This window comes from Cydia pomonella, chromosome 3 (genome assembly GCF_033807575.1).
Source record: "Cydia pomonella isolate Wapato2018A chromosome 3, ilCydPomo1, whole genome shotgun sequence".
Lineage (NCBI taxonomy): Eukaryota > Metazoa > Arthropoda > Insecta > Lepidoptera > Tortricidae > Cydia > Cydia pomonella.
This window is the reverse complement of record NC_084705.1, coordinates 4,302,215-4,321,264: the sequence shown is the minus strand read 5'-3', so window position 1 is coordinate 4,321,264 and position 19,050 is coordinate 4,302,215. Positions and strand designations below refer to the sequence as shown.

General features: G+C 34.6%; 1 long non-coding RNA gene across 2 annotated transcripts; it reads right to left on the bottom strand.

Annotated features, from left to right (window-relative positions):
* Positions 1–949: 949 nt before the first annotated feature.
* LOC133515839 (uncharacterized) lies at positions 950–17,411 on the bottom strand. Of its 2 annotated transcripts, XR_009799087.1 has the most exons (3): positions 14,048–17,411; positions 7,278–9,559; positions 950–6,271 (listed from the first exon to the last, which is right to left on the bottom strand). It is a non-coding gene; the product is annotated as an uncharacterized LOC133515839 (long non-coding RNA). The 2 variants fall into 2 exon arrangements; XR_009799086.1 differs by lacking the exon at positions 14,048–17,411 and having other exon boundaries at positions 7,278–13,163.
* Positions 17,412–19,050: the final 1,639 nt, after the last annotated feature.

The window sequence follows — 19,050 nt, the reverse complement described above, 5'->3', positions numbered from 1 at the left end:
GAGGAGACGCTCGCCATCGCGTGACGTCATGAATTTTACTGAAATGTTAGAAAATATTATAATTGTTTCTCTAGTAATAATGCACTTAAGGTACAGGTACAAGGTACAGGTCTTTTATCCCTTTTCAAAATTATATTCTCATCACCCATTATATATCCATATGATTCGTAAAAGCAGTGTAAGTGTGTAAAACATTTAGCCTTAAGGATACAGACTTTACATGATAATTAAAAAGAAATAATAATAAAATTAATGTTTAATTTATTATATTATCAACAACACAAACATATTGAATATGACTTCGGCATTTACTATATAAAACAGAATAAACATACAGTTTGTAACCGAACAAATAATAAACATTATGCGAAAGCAAAATTGAAAACTAAACCCAACTAAATCTCATAAAGTATTTGCGCCATTACAAATTTTGCAACAACTCAAATACACCTTAATAACTTCCTTCGAAACATTACAATATTTCGTTTTAATTTCATTATCCATCACATCTTTGTCAGCATGGGAAAACAGCAAATGCATAGTGTGAAGAACACCAAACAACTCATCCGTAGATACATAGAACTTGATACAATGGTTTACTTCATCTTTCGGTTGAACAAGTCTTTCTTTACCATTAATTTCTATAACATCATAACTAGCTAACATTTTGTAATCTTCGTAATTCTTATGACGCTTCTCTTTGATAAGCTTTATCTCCTTTATGAAGTCTTGGTATCTTCCTTGGTTCATCAAATACACGCTGTTACTTCTCTTCCTTGATATAATCCTGTCCAGTTTGTTATTAAATTCTATTTTCATTGGTGCTACATAATTGGGTGAAAAGTATTTGTGATCTGAAAACATTGATAATTTAAACAAGTATAAAATGTTGATAGAAACCAACTGATTTGGGGAAAAATAGGGTTTTGAACATGGAACAGTAAACATCTCAAATGAAGAAATAATTTATTTAATACGTAACAATATTTAATTAGTAATGTTTACAACCACCAAAAATAAAAATAAAATATCTAAGTAACTCAATAACCACTTATTTAACGTTTGAGCTTGCTTATTTCGACTCGTAATTATTAATATCAAAATATAACATTAAATCAATCATTTTGATATTCCCTTAAATCAAATTAAATATTATATGGCACGTATCATAAGCCCTCTAGGATATTTTATTAAAACACATTTGTTATCTATGAAAATGTTATTATTACATTATATGTAATAACATCAAATGCGATTATAATGACATTTAATTTCGGACATGTCTTAAAAAAAAAGGAATCAGGAACAAGTAGTGTAATTCCGCAGTGGCAGCCGTATCATACGATTCCTGAATACGTCATAGAGAGTTTATAATACGTGATAAAGCAGTGTATAAAACAGTACATAATTAGGCATTAAAATAATCGTGTGATCCTATAAACCCACACTTATGTTTCAATGCCTTTCATTATGTGAATTTAGACAAAGTACTATAATAACTGATTATAAAATTGACAATACAATCTACGAGCATAACAAGTTTCAGGGGTCAATATTTTATTTTATTTTTTATACCACGTCGGTGGAAAACAAGCGTACGGTACGCCTGATGGTAAGCAGTCACCGTAGCATATGAACGCCTGTAACACCAGAGATATTACATGCGCGTTGCCGACCTTTTAAAACCTGTACACTCCTTTTTTGAAGAGCCCCACATTTCGAATACAATTAATGATTCATCTTTACATATGTTTTGAATCGCTTGTCTTTACCCGTAACTTCCCCGTATTGCTTTTTATTGCACTTACTGGTGCACCTATGTACAATTGCTGGAAGTGTCAATTGTATTTTAGGCTATTGCTCTCAAATATTGATTTTATATTTCACTTTTCTACCTATCCCTGTCTGCTTCACTAACTTGACCAGCATCCCGTCCCTTGTTCGATGTAACACAGGTCGAACATGGTTGTGCGGCATACTGTTGGTCGCCACAACCCCATCGTATAGCCGCACACTAGCTTTGCAACCGTACTCGCGGCGGCTGCAGTAGTAGTACTTGTTGTCCTTTTTGGAATGATACGTGTAACCTTGGACTACGAGGACAGATCTGCCATTTTGTTTCCGACTTGACTCCATGAATTCGTACTGTAGGCCTAGAAAAAAACGAATACGTTGAGTCGGCATTTTAGTTTCGATCTAGACAAACTTTGACCTAGACAAAATACCAACTGAACTGTAATAATACCAATTAATTAATTAAATTAATTTATTCCAGAATCCATTTCTATAGTATATGTAGTAAATTGCCCTCATGTAACAAATTGTAATTTAATACATTCAAACGCAATTTAACCCATAATCTAAGCGGAACTAGTGAAACAGTACACAGTAACACAATCACCTAGTAGCGGTTATGACATTTCATAGTTCACTTTCTGTGTTTCACCAGTGCCCCGTCCCTTGTACGATGTAATACAGTACGCTTGTGGTTGTGTGGCATATGTTGGCCGTCACAACCCTATTTTCTAACCTGACACCTGCTTTTCAACCATTCGCCCGGCCGCTGTACTTGTTCTTCTTTTTGGAGTGCCACGTGTAGCCTTGGAATACGAGGATGGATCTGCGATTTTGTTTTCGCTTTGACTCCATGAACTCATAATGTAACTAAAAATATTTGATTTATTATCATAGATTAAGTTCCATCCCTTTCAAGAGCTTAACCAGCCTCCCGTCCCTTGTCCGATGTAACGCAGGTCGCTTATGATTGTGTGGCATACTGTTGGTCGCCACAACCCCGTCTTCGAGCCGCACACTAGCTTTACAACCGTAATCCCGGCGGCTGCAGTAGTAGTACTTGTTCTTCTTTTTGGAGTGATACGTGTAGCCTTGGAATACAAGGACAGATCTGCCATGTTGTTTTCGCCGTGACTCCATAAACTCGTACTGTAGATTTCCTAAAGGATAAATATTGCGTATTGGATGGGGTCAGAATTATAGATTCTATTAGAATTAGATAAAGACTAAATGCTACAATAAAAAGTAGTTGGAGTTCTAAAAATTTAATATTTTTTTATATCTAAATAATAAGTACACACATGTTTAAATATTTAATAGCGACATATTTTTGTTAGGACAAACCAAAACATTAGATACCATGTAATTAACTTTAGCACCGCAGTACATTCAATAAATTACACATAATTTAAAGATCACAAAAGGTGTAATAGATGATTTATATACGGCCCGATTTAAATAATGAGATACGATAACGACAAGTTTTGGTTTAGATAAGTTCTCATTTAGATATCGTTTGTATGTCGTATAATTGACAGAAGTAGCTCGATTCGGGCAACCAGTGTCACTTTGACGTTAGAAATATCGTAGATAGATCTTATTGGGATCACAACGGAATCGAAATAAACGTCAATTTTGACATGTCGTTTAGTTATCGATCTTTCCAAGATCTTAAACGTGTCTTAATCATTCTTCGAATCGGGCCGTTAGTTATTGAAGCATAAATAATTGCTTGTGAATAAAAAAAGGAACAGCTGTAAAAGTAATCTGCTGGCAAACGGTAAACATCGTTTTGCAGAGAACTGATTGAAAATTAAGTTTTGTAACCATGTATGGATAAAAATAAAATATTTATGACAATTATTTAGGCACTTATTTACCGTAATTTTTATACTCGTATATAACCCCCTAATGAGGCTAGAAATCAAAAACTCAATACAGAGGGCGCTACAAATTATAGTTCGTATGAAAAACCTGCCAGTGTTCAAATAAATAAAAAACATCTTCCCTGCGTTAGGCCCTCCCATATCGAAAGAAGGCGTAATTTTGCGTTTGAATATCAATTATTCCTCTTTGATAAATAACGTTACAATGGCAAAGAAAGACCGCTCAGTGCGTATGCTCGACATTAAATTTGGACAAATTATTAAACTTGTCGAATATGACTTTAGCCGGACACTGCATGGACTTCCTCTTGGAACAGTACCAGGCCCTGGCGTTCCAGCTGTTGGAGAACGTGTGGTTCTGAAACAAGAGCACCTGGCGTCCGCCTCCAATGGTCAGGATCTCGTAGGCTGTGGAACATTCACTTTTGTAAGAAAGGTAAATATTGCAAGTCATCGTAACCTAAATGCAAAATCAACGAATTGTCGTAGGTAAACGAACGTTAGTCGGCTTCATTCGACCATCTGCGGCAGCTCGCTTATTTTGCTTAACATCAGATAGTAAACCAAAAGACTGGATATACCTACTGATAAAATGCCTATCTATACAATAAGTACACGAGTAAGCAGGAGAACCCTGGACGGAAATAATATTTACAGTAAATTATGACAAATTTTATTGACCAAATATTACTTAATTTAACTAGATACACTTATTACATTATCCTGTACATGGACAAATAGTCCAAAACAAGAGTTAGATAGATTCAGATATATTGTTTTAATTGTTTATCGGAAACCGGACGTGATTACACATTATATGTGCGCCCCATTCTGGTTTTAATGGATACGGGAGCAGGATGAGTATGGTAAAGATTATGGAAGACGACTTGCCCAGAATCATTAAGCCTAATCTTTGCACTGCATTTGTACTTACTGTACTTTTTGCTGCAGTTCCAATAGCGACGGTCATTCGTTGTCTGGGAAAAGGAATAGTTTTGCAGTAATAGACGCGGTTTGCCATAATTCATCTCGACAAACTCGTACATTAACTCTGAAAGATACATACATTGTAATCACGTCAGTCTACTGAAGGGAGAGATCACGGATGTTCACCTGCTACGATCCTAGAACACCTATTTCGGATACTTCATTTATCCTTTCCTTACACACGTATTCGTTGGTTTAAGGTACTCTTGATAGGGCACTCTGTGTTCTTTAGGCCTTCTCTAGTTTTATCCAAGAAATTTAATCGGAAACTTTCAACTTATACTTATACTTTACACAATCTAAAATTATTACTTTTAAAACCTTATCGACCTTTATTTTATCTTATTTATGTCGTAATACACGAAAAAGTAACTATGCAAAAATAAAAATAGACGGAGCATACTATATTATTAATATTCATTTACAATATTATAACATCAATAAGTTTATAAAGTAAGACATATAAGTGCAAAAATTATTACTAATGAACGAATTATGTACGTACTGTACTAAAATATTAGCTGGGAAGTTCATGTCACACGACGCCTAATATATTACACCAACAACATATAGGTATAATGAAAAATAACTTACTAATTTAAATTGTTATCGTCTACGAAACAACCATTTCGTAGTCGATAAATACGATAAACATAACATATATTATAGTTATGTCATTGTGCATATTTGAGAATCATAATGTCAAAAATCGCGTAAACTTTTAAACTGCATTGCGCAGTGTCTAAGAAGTCTAGCGGAGATAAAGGACCCGTTAAAATTGTACCTTGTAACAGGAAAAACACAGAACGCACCCAGACCCTGTCAGCGATACAAAGTTACAACCGCACATATTTTCCAGAAGGAGTCCTAAAGTACGAAGGCGGGGTATGGTTATGTGTCAGGTCATGGAACACGATGACGCCAGCGTCGTTAAAGCGCAGTCTGGCGGGGCACTTGTAAGCAGCCTTCTTACTGCAATTCCAGTAGCGGTGGTCGCTGGTGGTCCGCGCGAACGTGTGATGCTGCAGCATGAGTAGCGGCTTCTTACTGCTGCCTGAAGCCAGCTCTATGAATTCGAAGGACAAATCTAAAAGGACATAAAGCGTCAGATGGATGGACAAAACTTGGAATAATTTTACAACTAGCTTATAGTCAAAAAGAAGCAGTTGGAAATATCGCTTATACTTAGCCATTCGACAAAAGCGGAACGAGGTTGTCATCAAGTGCCTATTAAGATCAAAATATATCAGCATTTGCACTGCACAACATCAAAAACCACCAACACTGTAGTAAAATATATATTAGAAACGAATAATTAAAATCAATTACATTTGTGACTCTATCAAAAACTGTAACAAATTACAACTTGATATATTTTCCATTAGCCGTCTTATAAAATTTTGTAGGCGGATGGGTGTGGTTCAGATCATGGAAGACTATGGCACTGCCTTCATTAAACCGTATTCTAGCGGAACACTTCGCAGACTTCCTTCTGGTGCAGCTCCAATATCTGGAGTCACGAGTGGTTTGAGTAAAGGTGTAATCTTGAAGCAGCAGAACTGGTTTCTTAGAACTTGCCAACTCGATGAATTTATAAGACATGTCTGTTAAAGAAAATATGATTGGTTTGTTATTAATTAGATGTTGATTAGGGAACTGGTGTTTGGTAGTCTTAACTCTTTAAATCTACGGATGCCACAAATCACAATTGGTCATCAAATTACATTTAATTTTAAAAAGACAATGCAGTTTAGAAAAAATAGGCCGTAATGTAAAAGCTTAATAACTTAGAGACATAAGTTATAACGAAAACAATGTTACTTACAAAATAAGTAAACGAAACTTATTGCTCTCTGTCTGGGGCCCATTTCTCGAATGGTATTAGACTAATATTATTAGTGTGTTGCCCTGGATTAGTTTATTAATACCCTATGATATATCACAGTTGTAGTAATTTTGGAGGAGTATGGTTCAAGGTCGTGGAACCCCGGAACTCCTTTTCCATCAAACCATACCCTTGCCCGACACTCGGAAGTATTTGGCTGCAGTTCCAATATTTAGGGCCGCAGGTAGATTAGACAAAGCTGTAGATCTGAATCAGCAGCAGACGGTTCCTCTGACTCCCCATCTGAATAAACTCATAGGACAACTCTGTACTGTAAATCAAACGTTACAATAGGAAGAAGACAAAAAAAACAAGATTTAAAATAGCACAAGAAATTTATACTTAATATATGGTATACGGTATTGCTTCCAGTATGGATCAAAACTATTATTGTTCGCTGAACGTAAGTGTAAATTGTATCCCATGTAAATGGGGAATCATTGGCCCTCTCTTGAGTATACTATACGAAGTGTAAGTTTTCGGGTATATTAGATAAATTTAATCTAAACAAAAGTATGGTCAGAGTCGAAGTTTATATAAATATAGGTTACAAGCTTAAGGCAGTTCCAGGAAAGTGTACCTTCTGCTTCTCAGAACTTTATATATTGTGCGTTCTATTATTTAACCTTGACATACAATCCTCCTGATGATTTAAACATTTTTGGAGGATCATGGTTATGTTCAAGAACATGGAACACTGGAATTCCTTGGTCATCAAACCTTACCCTTGCATAACACTTGGAAGAGTATCTCTGGCTACAATTCCAATATTTGTGACTGCGAGATGATCGGCCAAAGGTGTAATTTTGAATTAGCATCAGTTGGTTTTTTTGATTCGCCATTTGAATAAACTCGTAGGACAAATCTGCAAAAAAGTCACAATATAAAGAGAAAAACATATACAATATGTTGTTTGATTCGTGTTCGTGGGTTGAATTTAATCTAAATAGAAATGCGGATAGTATCAACTGGTTTTGTATTTAGAAAATAGTTACAATCTTAACGTATTTCGAGGAAAGTATATCTTCTGTTTCTAAAACTTTATATATTTTCCGTCTGGTGATTTGACCAGCTTTGGAGGATCATGGTTATGTTCAAGCACATGGAACACTGACACTCCTTGATCATTAAACCGAATCCTTGCTAAACATTTAGAAGAGTATTTCTGGCTGCAATTCCAATATTTGTGACCGTGGGTTGTCCGGCAAAAGGTGTAGTTTTGAATCAGTAGCAGCTGGTTTTTCTTATTCCCAATTTGAATAAAATCGTAGGCCACATCTACAAAGAAAGTCACAAGATAAAGAGAAAAAAGGATATAATGGGAGGTTTGATTCAGGATCGTCGAAGGAATTTAGTCTAACCAGAAATCGGGGTAAATTCAAACGATTTATTTACTAAAAATAGGGTTTAAATAAAATTTAAACAGTTTAAGGTAAACGTGCGTTCCATTATTTAACCTGTAACATACGTCCTTCTCATGATTTATAAAACTTTGGAGGAGCATGATTATGTTCGGGCACATAGAACACGGGGACTCTTTGGTCGTCAAACCGGACTCTTGCCATGCACTAGGACGACAGTCTCTGGCTGCAGCTCTAATATTTTTAGCCGCCGATAGTTGGGCGAAATGTGTAGTTTTGAATCAGCAGCAAAGGGTTTTTCTGAGTAGTCATTTGTATGTACTCGTAGGACATATTATAAATAGAAAAACATATATACTGTCGGGTTCATGAGATTAATTTAGTCTAAACAGAAATGCGGATAATGTCAAACGATGTAGGTATTACAAATAGATTAGAAGCTTAAAGTATTTCGAGGAAAGTGTGCCTTCTGCCTCTCAAAATTTTATATATTTTCCTTCCGATGATTTAAACATTTTTGGAGGAGCATGGCTATGTTCAAGCACATGGAACACTGGAATTCCTTGGTCATTAAACCGAATCCTTGCTAAACATCTGGAAGAGTATTTCTGATTGCAATTCCAATATTTGTGACCGCGGGTTGATCGGCAAAAGGTGTAATTTTGAATCAATAGTAGCTGGTTTTTCTTATTCCCAATTTGAATAAAATCGTAGACCACACCTACAAAGAAAGTCATAAGATAAAGAGAAAAATACATATAATGTGGTGTTTGATTCAGGAACGTGGGAGAAATTTAGTCTAAACAGAACTCCAGATAAAGTCAAACGAATTATTTATTAAAAACGGGTTTCAAATCAAATTTAAACAGTTAAAGGAAGAACCTTCTATTATTTAACCTTGACATATAATCCTTCTGATGACTTATAAAACTTTGGAGGAGCATGGTTATGTTCGAGCACATAGAACACGGGGACTCCTTGGTCGTCAAACCGAACTCTTGCCATGCACTTCGACGACAGTCTCTGGCTGCAGCTCCAATATTTGTAACCGCCGGTAGTTTGACCAAAAGTGTAGTTTTGGATCAGCAGCAAAGGGTTTTTCTGATTACTCACTTTGATAAATTCGTAGGATAAACCTAGAAATAAAAGTCACAACATTGGTATCATGGAGAGAACCGAACAATTATAAGATAAAAGTGGTTCCATGTAGCCATTTAAGAAACAAAATTCAAAATATTTGAAAAAATAATTTGAATTAGTTTAAAAAAATGTATGAAAGTGGTTCCATAAAGTAAAGTGATGAGTTAAAACAGAAACGCAAATGATATTAGTCAGATTCATTTAAATCAAAATTAGTTCAAAACATAAATGTCAGTTGAAGGAATATGTATCCCCTGCATCTTATAGATTGATATATTTCCCCCCAGATGATTTAAACAATTTTGGTGGAGGATGGTTGTGATCAAGGTTGTAGAAAACGATGGCTTGGGCATCGTTGAAGCGGATTCTTGCAGGGCACCTGGTATGAGTTCTTCTACTGCAGCTCCAATAGCGCTCGTCGTTGCCCGTCAGCCTAAATGTGTAGTTTTGCAGCATAAGCATGGGTTTCTTAGCGCTTGCTAGTTGGATAAACTCGTAGCATAAGTCTGAAAATAATTATTTACATAAGATTTAGGGACAACTATATATCTTGGAATCTGTTGTAAAGTCTCAGATAATAAAATATTTCGAAATAAATAAGATTTTTGCGGATAATCCGTAAAGTGGTTGACTTTGTCCTAAACGCATTAGATGAGTTGCAGAAATGCTCCTGTATTTTCTGTAACCTATCAAAGGCGTTCGACTGCTTAATACACGACATCCTCCTGGAGAAACTATCATTCTATGGGTTTCGTGGATCAGAATATGAACTTGTCAAAAAATACCTAGAAAACCGAAACCAATTAGTAAACGTGAATGGAGCGACCTCTAATTGTACACAAATAGACACAGGCGTACCACAAGGATCAATACTGGGACCTGTACTATTTCTCATATATATTCACGACCTGCCAGCATGTCTACCAAACGATGCAATGGTGACTCTTTTTGCGGATGATACGCACGTTGGAATAAAAGGAAGTGATACAAGTGACAATAGAGACAAAATTCAAAATGTTATGTTTATTATTAGAAACTGGTTTGAAGCTAACGGTATAATACTTAATACGAATAAAACTCTGTTATGAACTAAATTAGCAAGCAGAAGAATGAATCCAGAACTACATTTTTGGGATATGAAATAGACAGTAAAATTAGTCATAAACACCACATAGACAAATTTGTAAGAAGATTTCTAAAGGAAATTATGCACTGTTAAAACTTAAACCATTATTGAATAAACAGTCATTGTTATCTGTATATTACCCATACATTCAAGCTAATATAAACTATGCAATTAGTATATGAGGAAATGGAGGAGATATCGCGAGAGTATTAAAATTACAAAAATCGGGCGAGTCGGACTCGCACAGGACCATTATACAATACTATAAAAACGGTCACCCATCCAAGTACTGACCCCGCTCGACGTTGCTTAACTTCGGTGATTGGATGAGAACCTTGTCAAGTCAAGTCAAAATATTCTTTATTCAAATAGGCCTAGCAACAAGCACTTTTAAATCGTCAAATTTTACAAATATCATCTTAATCTAAATATCAGAGCAATTTATTGATGCAGTTATTATTGTTCTAAAAAAAACATTGAACTATTATAGATATGGTAAACTTAATAATAAGAATTTCACAAAAAGATCGTCAAACATCAAAATTGTATAAAAAATACTAGTCTAGAACCTTTCTAGAATAAAATCTAAATGTCAAAAAATACGGTATACATTGAATTATCAATTTCATCATTAATAACATAACAATAAATAATTCATTCTTTACAATCACACTTAATCCCACGGTGTTTCATCATTCATGTAGTCTTGTGTGCTATAATAGGCTTTAGAGATAAGCTTACGTTTTACATAATTTTTAAATTTACTAACAGACAATTCAGTTATAATATTAGGAAGTTTTAGTACTTGAGATTGGAAAGAAATATTTATTTTATTCTGTTTTTAGTATTTGTTGTTATAGCGGCAACAGAAATACATAATCTGTAGAAATTATAACTGGCTAACTATCACAGTTCATGAGACACAGCCTGGTGACAGACAGACGGACGGACGGACGGAGAGCGGAGTCTCAGTAATAAAGTCCCGTTTGACCCTTTGGGTACGGAACCCTAAAAATGATCAATCAGAATATTAAATAACTTACGTAAGCGTCATTCAGCTAAAAATATTATTATTGCAAAATATTGCAAAGGACCGGATAATGACCGTTTTCTCACTTTTTATATACAATAGTCTTAGAAATACACAAGGATAAGAATAATTTGAAACAAAAGAAAGATATTCATAGGTACAATACGAGGAATAAAAAACAGCTATGTATGTAGGAGATTATACAAGCAAGAAAATTCTATCAAAATTTATTTATACAACCTACTGCCGACAGATATAACCACTTTACCAGAAAAGAACTTTAAGAATAAAATCAAGAGTTTATTGGAGAAAAACCCGGTCTACTCTATAAAAGACTTCAGTCAATTATTTATAAAAGTAGTGTCTAACATATTATTAATATCATATTAAAATTTGTTGCAATATATGTCGTGCTAAATGTAATGTATATTACATGGTCATTAAATCATCTTATCTGTTAGATAATCTCGGATACTTTTCCGACGAATTAATATTACAGTTGACTGACACTCTACTGGGAGTCTTATCACCTATTTCGCTTAAATGGAAATCATTTGTAAAACTTGAATCAAATTCTACATGAAAAATACGGTAATATGACCTTGTTGCTTGATTGTATTAAATAAGATGGAAAAAAACTCTTTATTTACTTGTGCGATCATTACAAAACATTACACATGGACCAATTTTATATAGAAAGCTCACAGTTTTATATGTATATAAAAGTGAATTTAATTCTTCTAATTTCGGAGGAGGATGGTTGTCTTGAAGGTATGGAAAATGAACTGTCTTTGCTGGACACTCGGTATACATTCTTCTGCTGCAGTACCGTTTGTCTTAGTCTGTCAGACGAAATGTCTGCTTTTGCAGCATCAGCCTACATTTGTTAGGACTTTCCAATCGGGTAATTTCGTAAGAAAATTCTGGTGGTGACGATTGGATCAAGTCTAAGAAAGAAAGCCGTTAGATTCATGAAAAAACGGCATACTAAATAATTTTAAGACCTTTCGTTTATTTTTGTATTGAATAACAAAAATAACCAAATAATTAAAACAATTAATACTTTCATAATTCGCAAGTTTAGGTCAAGTAACTTGCAGATTCCTTAACTAAAGTAAGCATTTATATGAATTTTCTATATTATAATCATACAAACAAAATACTTTTAGGAAGGCGGTGATATAATAAGACTAATAAGCTGATTTCATATTTAAAATTTCTCCAACATAGGCATACAATAGAGTAGGTTCTCACTAACATGATCAACTACATTTTTATATATTTCCCTGTCGCTATCTTAAACAATTTAGGAGGAGCATGATTGTGCTGAAGCGCATAAAACACTACAGCTTTCTGGCCATTGAACCGAACTCGAGCCTGGCAGTAGCAAGAGAGCTTCTGGCTACACCGCCAATATCTCTGGCAGGTGCCATTCATCGCAAAAGTGTAGTCCTGGAGCAGCAACAGCGGCTTCTTCTGACTGCCTAACTGAATGAATTCGTAATTCAAAACTGAAAACGAAAAATGTTTGTAAACATACTAGTGGCTCTGTTTATTATAGACACTGCGAACTTACGAATAGCTTAAAAGACTGTTGAGTTTTAATCGAAATCATTTTCGCCCAAGATGAAACTGTGACCTTACTTATTTTTTCTACTCCTCTACTGTTACCTGTTATTTATACATTCGTAAACACAAATATATATAACAATAACATACATAATAGATTTGAAGTAAGGTCTATATTGTCTATTCCTCATAACAGCACTTGTGCTTTAAAATCGCTATATCGATACTGCGATTAATGGCTACCGATTTAACAAAATCAAAATTAATACAGTTTTCAAACTAAGTGCATTGCTGCCAACTTACAATTTTTTTAATGTGATCACCGTCTAGTGAACGTCGGTTAACCACACTCACCATAGACAATGTTTAACATTTTGACGTATTCCGCGCTTATAATTTTTTTTTTTCATTTTGTCAGTCGTAGAAAACGTATTGTAGGTCGTTGTATAAGTAGGTCAAATAATGCTCGTGGCGTATTCCTTTACAACCCTCGCTCTTTTTAACCTTCTTATACAACGGTTGATAAAATACTATTCTATCTTTTAGAGGAAACAATTTAGGTCATAATAATAATAAATAAACATTAACGAATAATTTTGCATAGATCAACCTGAATCCCACAATATGCTCATTAAAGCTTGAGTTGTAGGTTCTAAACATATACAAATATATTGAAATAAAGCAGGAAACGTAAAAATAGAAAACATCAAAAAATCGTTTATTGATCAGAAATAATTTTACAACCAGAAAACAAAGCCTGTGTGTTGGTACCCAGAGTGCAGTTTGCCCAATATACACAGGTCATAATGAAAGTTCATATAATGTCAGAAACTGTAGTAGATATTCAACATTTTGTTTTATAATCGCTTTTCTTTACCTCTTTTTAACAATGCATTTTTTTACGTAGAGATCAACTTAAAAAGCCCATTTTTCCTAAAGCACTGTTTGTGTGAATATTTGGGCCCGCATGTATGTATGTTTTGTATGGCGGTTGTAGGGTGTCTTTTTAGATTCATGTTCTCTGACGTATACGTGTACATGTCGGATTTTTTTTTTACTTTCTATCAGTGAATACACAACTGCGATTTTTCTTTAAACCTTTTCCAGGCCGCACAAATCTACAAGGATTTCCCACAAAACAAATATATTCCAATTAATCCAGCTTTGATGATTCATTTTCTGAAAGTGCAATCTAATTTCTAACCTTAAATAGGAAAACTAAAGTAGAAATTCTATTGGCGCGTATGTGGTCGATAAATCGTACTATACCTGGAAAAAGGTTAAAGCGTCGCTGTTGAAAGTCGTCCTTCTCGATTATCCTCTGTAAGACTAATACAAAAGCGACTAAACTTATTAAAACTACCTACTACTAACTACAAACGTCGCGCGAGAACTGGGCTTCATTATACTATAATACTTATAGCCCGGTATAACTTTGTTGTCGAATGAGCGTACAGTGAAATCCGTATAAAATTCTTACACGAAAAATTTCTCGGGTTAAAATTATAATAATTCTCGACGTACAATTTTAAAACTCTCGGCATTCCTGAAGTAAACATCACATCCAAATAAATTATACCTCACAAAATTATAATTAAAAGTTATATTTTCTTTCACTGGGTGATCATTAAGTACAGTAGGTATTAATATCAACTAAAAGTAGGACTTCAAAAAATAATAAGTTAAAAGGTTAAAAATCTAAAACTAAGATCTAAATAGATGAACTTGTGTGCGTGTCATGCGTTAAATTCATTTTGAGATGATTTAATCCGAAACTTTGATTTTATAGCACTAGAAAAAAGTTAACAATCTATCAATAAAATACAAGATTGATTATCTTATTTCTATTGCTAAAAATACGAAGTACGAGTATAACATACGTTCAGAGAAAGTATCTTCTATACTAAAGGGGTCTTACAAAGATGACACATTTTAAATAGTTCAAGGCCACTAGGTGTAATAAAAATACTTATTTATCACATGTGGCAACAAGATACCAATTAGCCATGAAACCGTTTTATGTTCAATAGAGGAGGAGCATAATTGTAGGACTAATACGATCCCAAAGTTTTTTTGGTCACTTCGTCAGCTTAATATAATAGCCGTCAGATCCTTTAAACAATTTAGGAGGACGATGGTTGTGTTCAAGATTATGGAACACAATTTCTCGAGCATCGTGGAACCGGACCTTAGCACGGCATTTAGTGTGCGTTCTTCTAGTGCAACTCCAATGACGCTCTTCATTGTTGGTCATCCGGTATGTGTGACTTTGCAGCAAGTTCTTCTAGTGCAACTCCAATGACGCTCCCCATTATTAGTCATCCTGTACGTGTAATTTTGCAGCAATAACATTGGTTTTTTAGCATTTGTTAGCTGGATAAACTCGTGTGATAATTCTGGGAAAGATAAATATAAAGTAAAATGGTCAATGACAATGGAGACAAAATCAAAACTGATTGAGGCGTTTTTTAAGAATTAAAAATAAATCGTGCTTCTAACGGACATAATTTCTTCTTTATAATATAATAATCGAAGCTCGTCGAATTAAGGCACAAAGAAAGTCGTATAAAATTCTAGCATAAAAAAAAAATATCGGGTTAAAATTATAAAAACGCTCGACAAACAATTTTAAATCGGTCGATATTCCTAAAAATTGTACATAAAAAATTACATAAGTTATATATTTACAAGAGTACATTCTCCAATAATCCCTTCCTCCTAATTGAAGGGGGATTTAAATATTTTCGAGGCAGAGGTGTACGGCTAAAGCCGGTGTAGCTTTGTGACGTTCATAAGCGCATTGTAATATGCCTACTTGAATAATAAAATATCTTTATTTTTAACAAACGGTTTTTTATTTACTGCATGATCTCTAAGTGGCTCAGTATAATAAAATAATTTAAAAAAGGTTAGGCATAAGAGTAAGATCTAAATAGATGAATTTGTGTACGTGTTCATGCATGTATTAAAACAATCTCCTTATTCATTTTGAGATGGTCTTATACTAACTTGAGCAAGTAGTATCAGTCTTCTTCTTTACAAAACGGGTGCTTGTTTGACAAATTTAAGAAAACACATATTTTAATCAAGCGGGTTGGCCACTAGTTTTAATAAAAATATACTTATTTACGATAAACAAATGGTTACAAGTGGCCATGAACCATTAATTTCATTACAGGATAAACATAAATGTATTGGTACTCAAATGATCCCAAAGTTGTTTTGGTCACTTAGTCAGCTTAATATACTGGCCGTCAGATCCTTTAAACAATTTAGGAGGAGGATGGTTGTGTTCAAGATTATGGAACACAATTTCTCGAGCATCGTTGAACCGGACCTTAGCACGGCACTTAGTGTGCGTTCTTCTAGTGCAACTCCAATGACGCTCTTCATTGTTGGTCATCCGGTATGTGTGGCTTTGCAGCAATAACATTGGTTTTTTAGCATTTGTTAGCTGGATAAACTCATACTCGCTGGATAATTCTGGAAAAGATAATTATAAAATCAAGTGGTCAATGACACTTGAGACAAAATCAAAACTGTTTGGGGCGCTTTTTAAGAAATCAAAATGCCGTGGCCCGTGCTTCTAATGGGAAATAAATAGTGGTGCGTATGTATATACTTTATTGTGCATAGAAAAAGAAACACGGGAACACAGTTACACAGTTAATTAAATACAACAAATAAATAGTTATTTGACAGATTTGAAAAGAATTCCCTGTATTATTCCAATATCTACAACTTCATTAGGTACCAATAATCATCAATATTTGACATACAGGTATGTTTTTTTGTTTAATTACTAACGTACCTAACAACCAAATCAAGTTAGGTATACATCGTGAAACACAAACTAAAACTAAACTTATTCATTAAAAAAAAACTTCGAAATTATCCACGGTTATATCCATAAAAATGTCAGAAGTCAAAAGTCAAAAGCATTTAAATTTGTCGATACTGCCATGCAAATATCAGTCTTTAAGCGTCCAGATTGAACTAACTATTAGAAGCAGAATGATGCCTTGTGCCTTATATTTTTATTGTTGTTCATCCTACATTTATTTATTTTAAACTTTATTGTACATCAAAAAGGTACAAATGACGGACTTAATCCTTTGAACGCCAAGCATATTGTGCGCGGCGCATCAAAGTCAACCTTGTCGGAATGCACGAAGGTTGATATTGGGCTGTGGCCGCGTGCATCAGTTGCCCTTTTTTGGCGGTCGAAGGAATGAAAAACCTCTTTCCACAATTATTACGCCTCTAATCTTTCAAAAACTAAAAAGGCTGAAAAAACAAAATTCTTCAAAATTGTTCCCATACGAGTCGGATACACTCCGTGGTGTATTTCTCTGTACATTAATTATTATTCTCTAAGAACATTTGATGTACGTCCCGTGTGCTGTTTTATAAAATTTCGAGGGCGGATGATTGTGATCCAGGTTATAGAATACGACGACTCCAGCTTCATTAAACCTGACCCTCGCTTGACACTTGGTCATGTTCCTTTTGCTGCAACTCCAGTACCGTTTATCATTCGTAGTCATTCTGAAGGTTTCTCCCTGGACCATCAACAGGGGTTTCTTTGCTGTGGCTAGTTCGATGAATTCGTAGAGAAAATCTAGAAATTTCATTTCCTTTAATACTTAAAAAATAAAACGAGAGTTTCCAAAAAGTAGCCTTAGCAACATAACGATCATTTAACAAGTAATTTATGCAACGAGCAACAAATGTTGATAGAAATTGTGTACCTACATTTTGAACAAATGGTGTTTCTTTTTCAGCGAATATCTACTATCTACTTTATCAAAAAGGGATTTTTCTTCGTAAACATGCCGTACATTATTTAAAAACATGTATTGTCAAAAACACAAATTGATTTAGTATAATTAAAAACATTGCACAGATCGAATAAAATTCAAGTTATAAAATAAAGGTAGATTTTAGACAAGTACATACATACGCTTAATTTGAACTAAATAATCCAAAACAAGTTCATTTAAAAACACAAAAAGTTGTGAATAAAATTTTAGTTGCAACAGACAACTTTCGTGAGGGATGTATATAAACAAAAACAACACGTTGCGAGAGAAAACAGAATACCTCTGTTCATAATACAATGTAGTCAAGATTAGACTTGATAAAATTTAGGATTAGTAACGTCATAATTTTCGTGTCGAAATTCATATCTGCCAACCAATTATGTACAGAAAATATTCAATAAAATGTTTAGCAAATCAGCCTAGTTTATACAATGTAACCAACATTCCAAGGCTTTTTTGAGTAGGGTATGGCTAAGGTTGAGATAGAAGATCACACTGGCTTTGTGGAATTTGATCCTAATCTGGCCTCTGATGATAGTCCATCGCTAATGAAGTCAGCGCTGCGCGCTGCTGCAGTCGTCCTCGGTGGAGATTTGTGATCTAGCAGCATTACAATCGTACCAATTTCCTTTCTTGATAGGGTTTGTATTTAGGAGGAGGATGGTTATAGCTATTGGCTAATGTTACGGAACGAGATCTCCTTGGCCTCGTTGAACCTGATCCTGGCCTGGCATCTGATCATAGTGCGTCGACTACAGCTCTAGTAGCGACTGGCCTTGGTGGGTGTGTAGTTTTGCAGCATTACAATCTAACCAATTTCCCATCTTGAGAAGGCTTGTATTTGGGAGGAGGATGGTTATGGCTAAGGTTGAGGAAAGAGATCTCCTTGGCCTCGTTAAACCTGATTCTGGCCTGGCATCTGGTGATGGTGCGTCGGCTACAGCTCCAGTAGCGACTGTCCTTGGTGGTTTGCCGGAAGGTGTGGTCTTGGAGCATTATCAATTGGTGCTTGCTTGTGGCCGGTGTGAAGAGTAGGTAAGATACCTCGCCGCCCGCTAAAATGAAGAGGGTATAAACTTAATAATGATAGACTTAAACTTGTACAAGGGTCCATGCAGGATTAAATAATTATTGTACTCGTATGTTCTATAAAATGATAATTTTTCCACCCATTTTGTTGAAAAAAGATGTCCTGATTTTTGTTAAAGAATTTATTGACACAAGCTATTGTAACAAAAACACTTAAGATACACACATATTAGTTGTAACAATAAAAAAAAAATACTTGTACCTTTTCCGTCACATATAGCTATTATGAATACCAACTTATTGAAGTACCTATCACGATCATTCAAAAATAGAGGTTACGAGTACCTATCCAAATTATCCAAATAATAAACTTTTAATCTCAGATTACGTCATCATTTTGGTTTGATAAATCTACTCGTA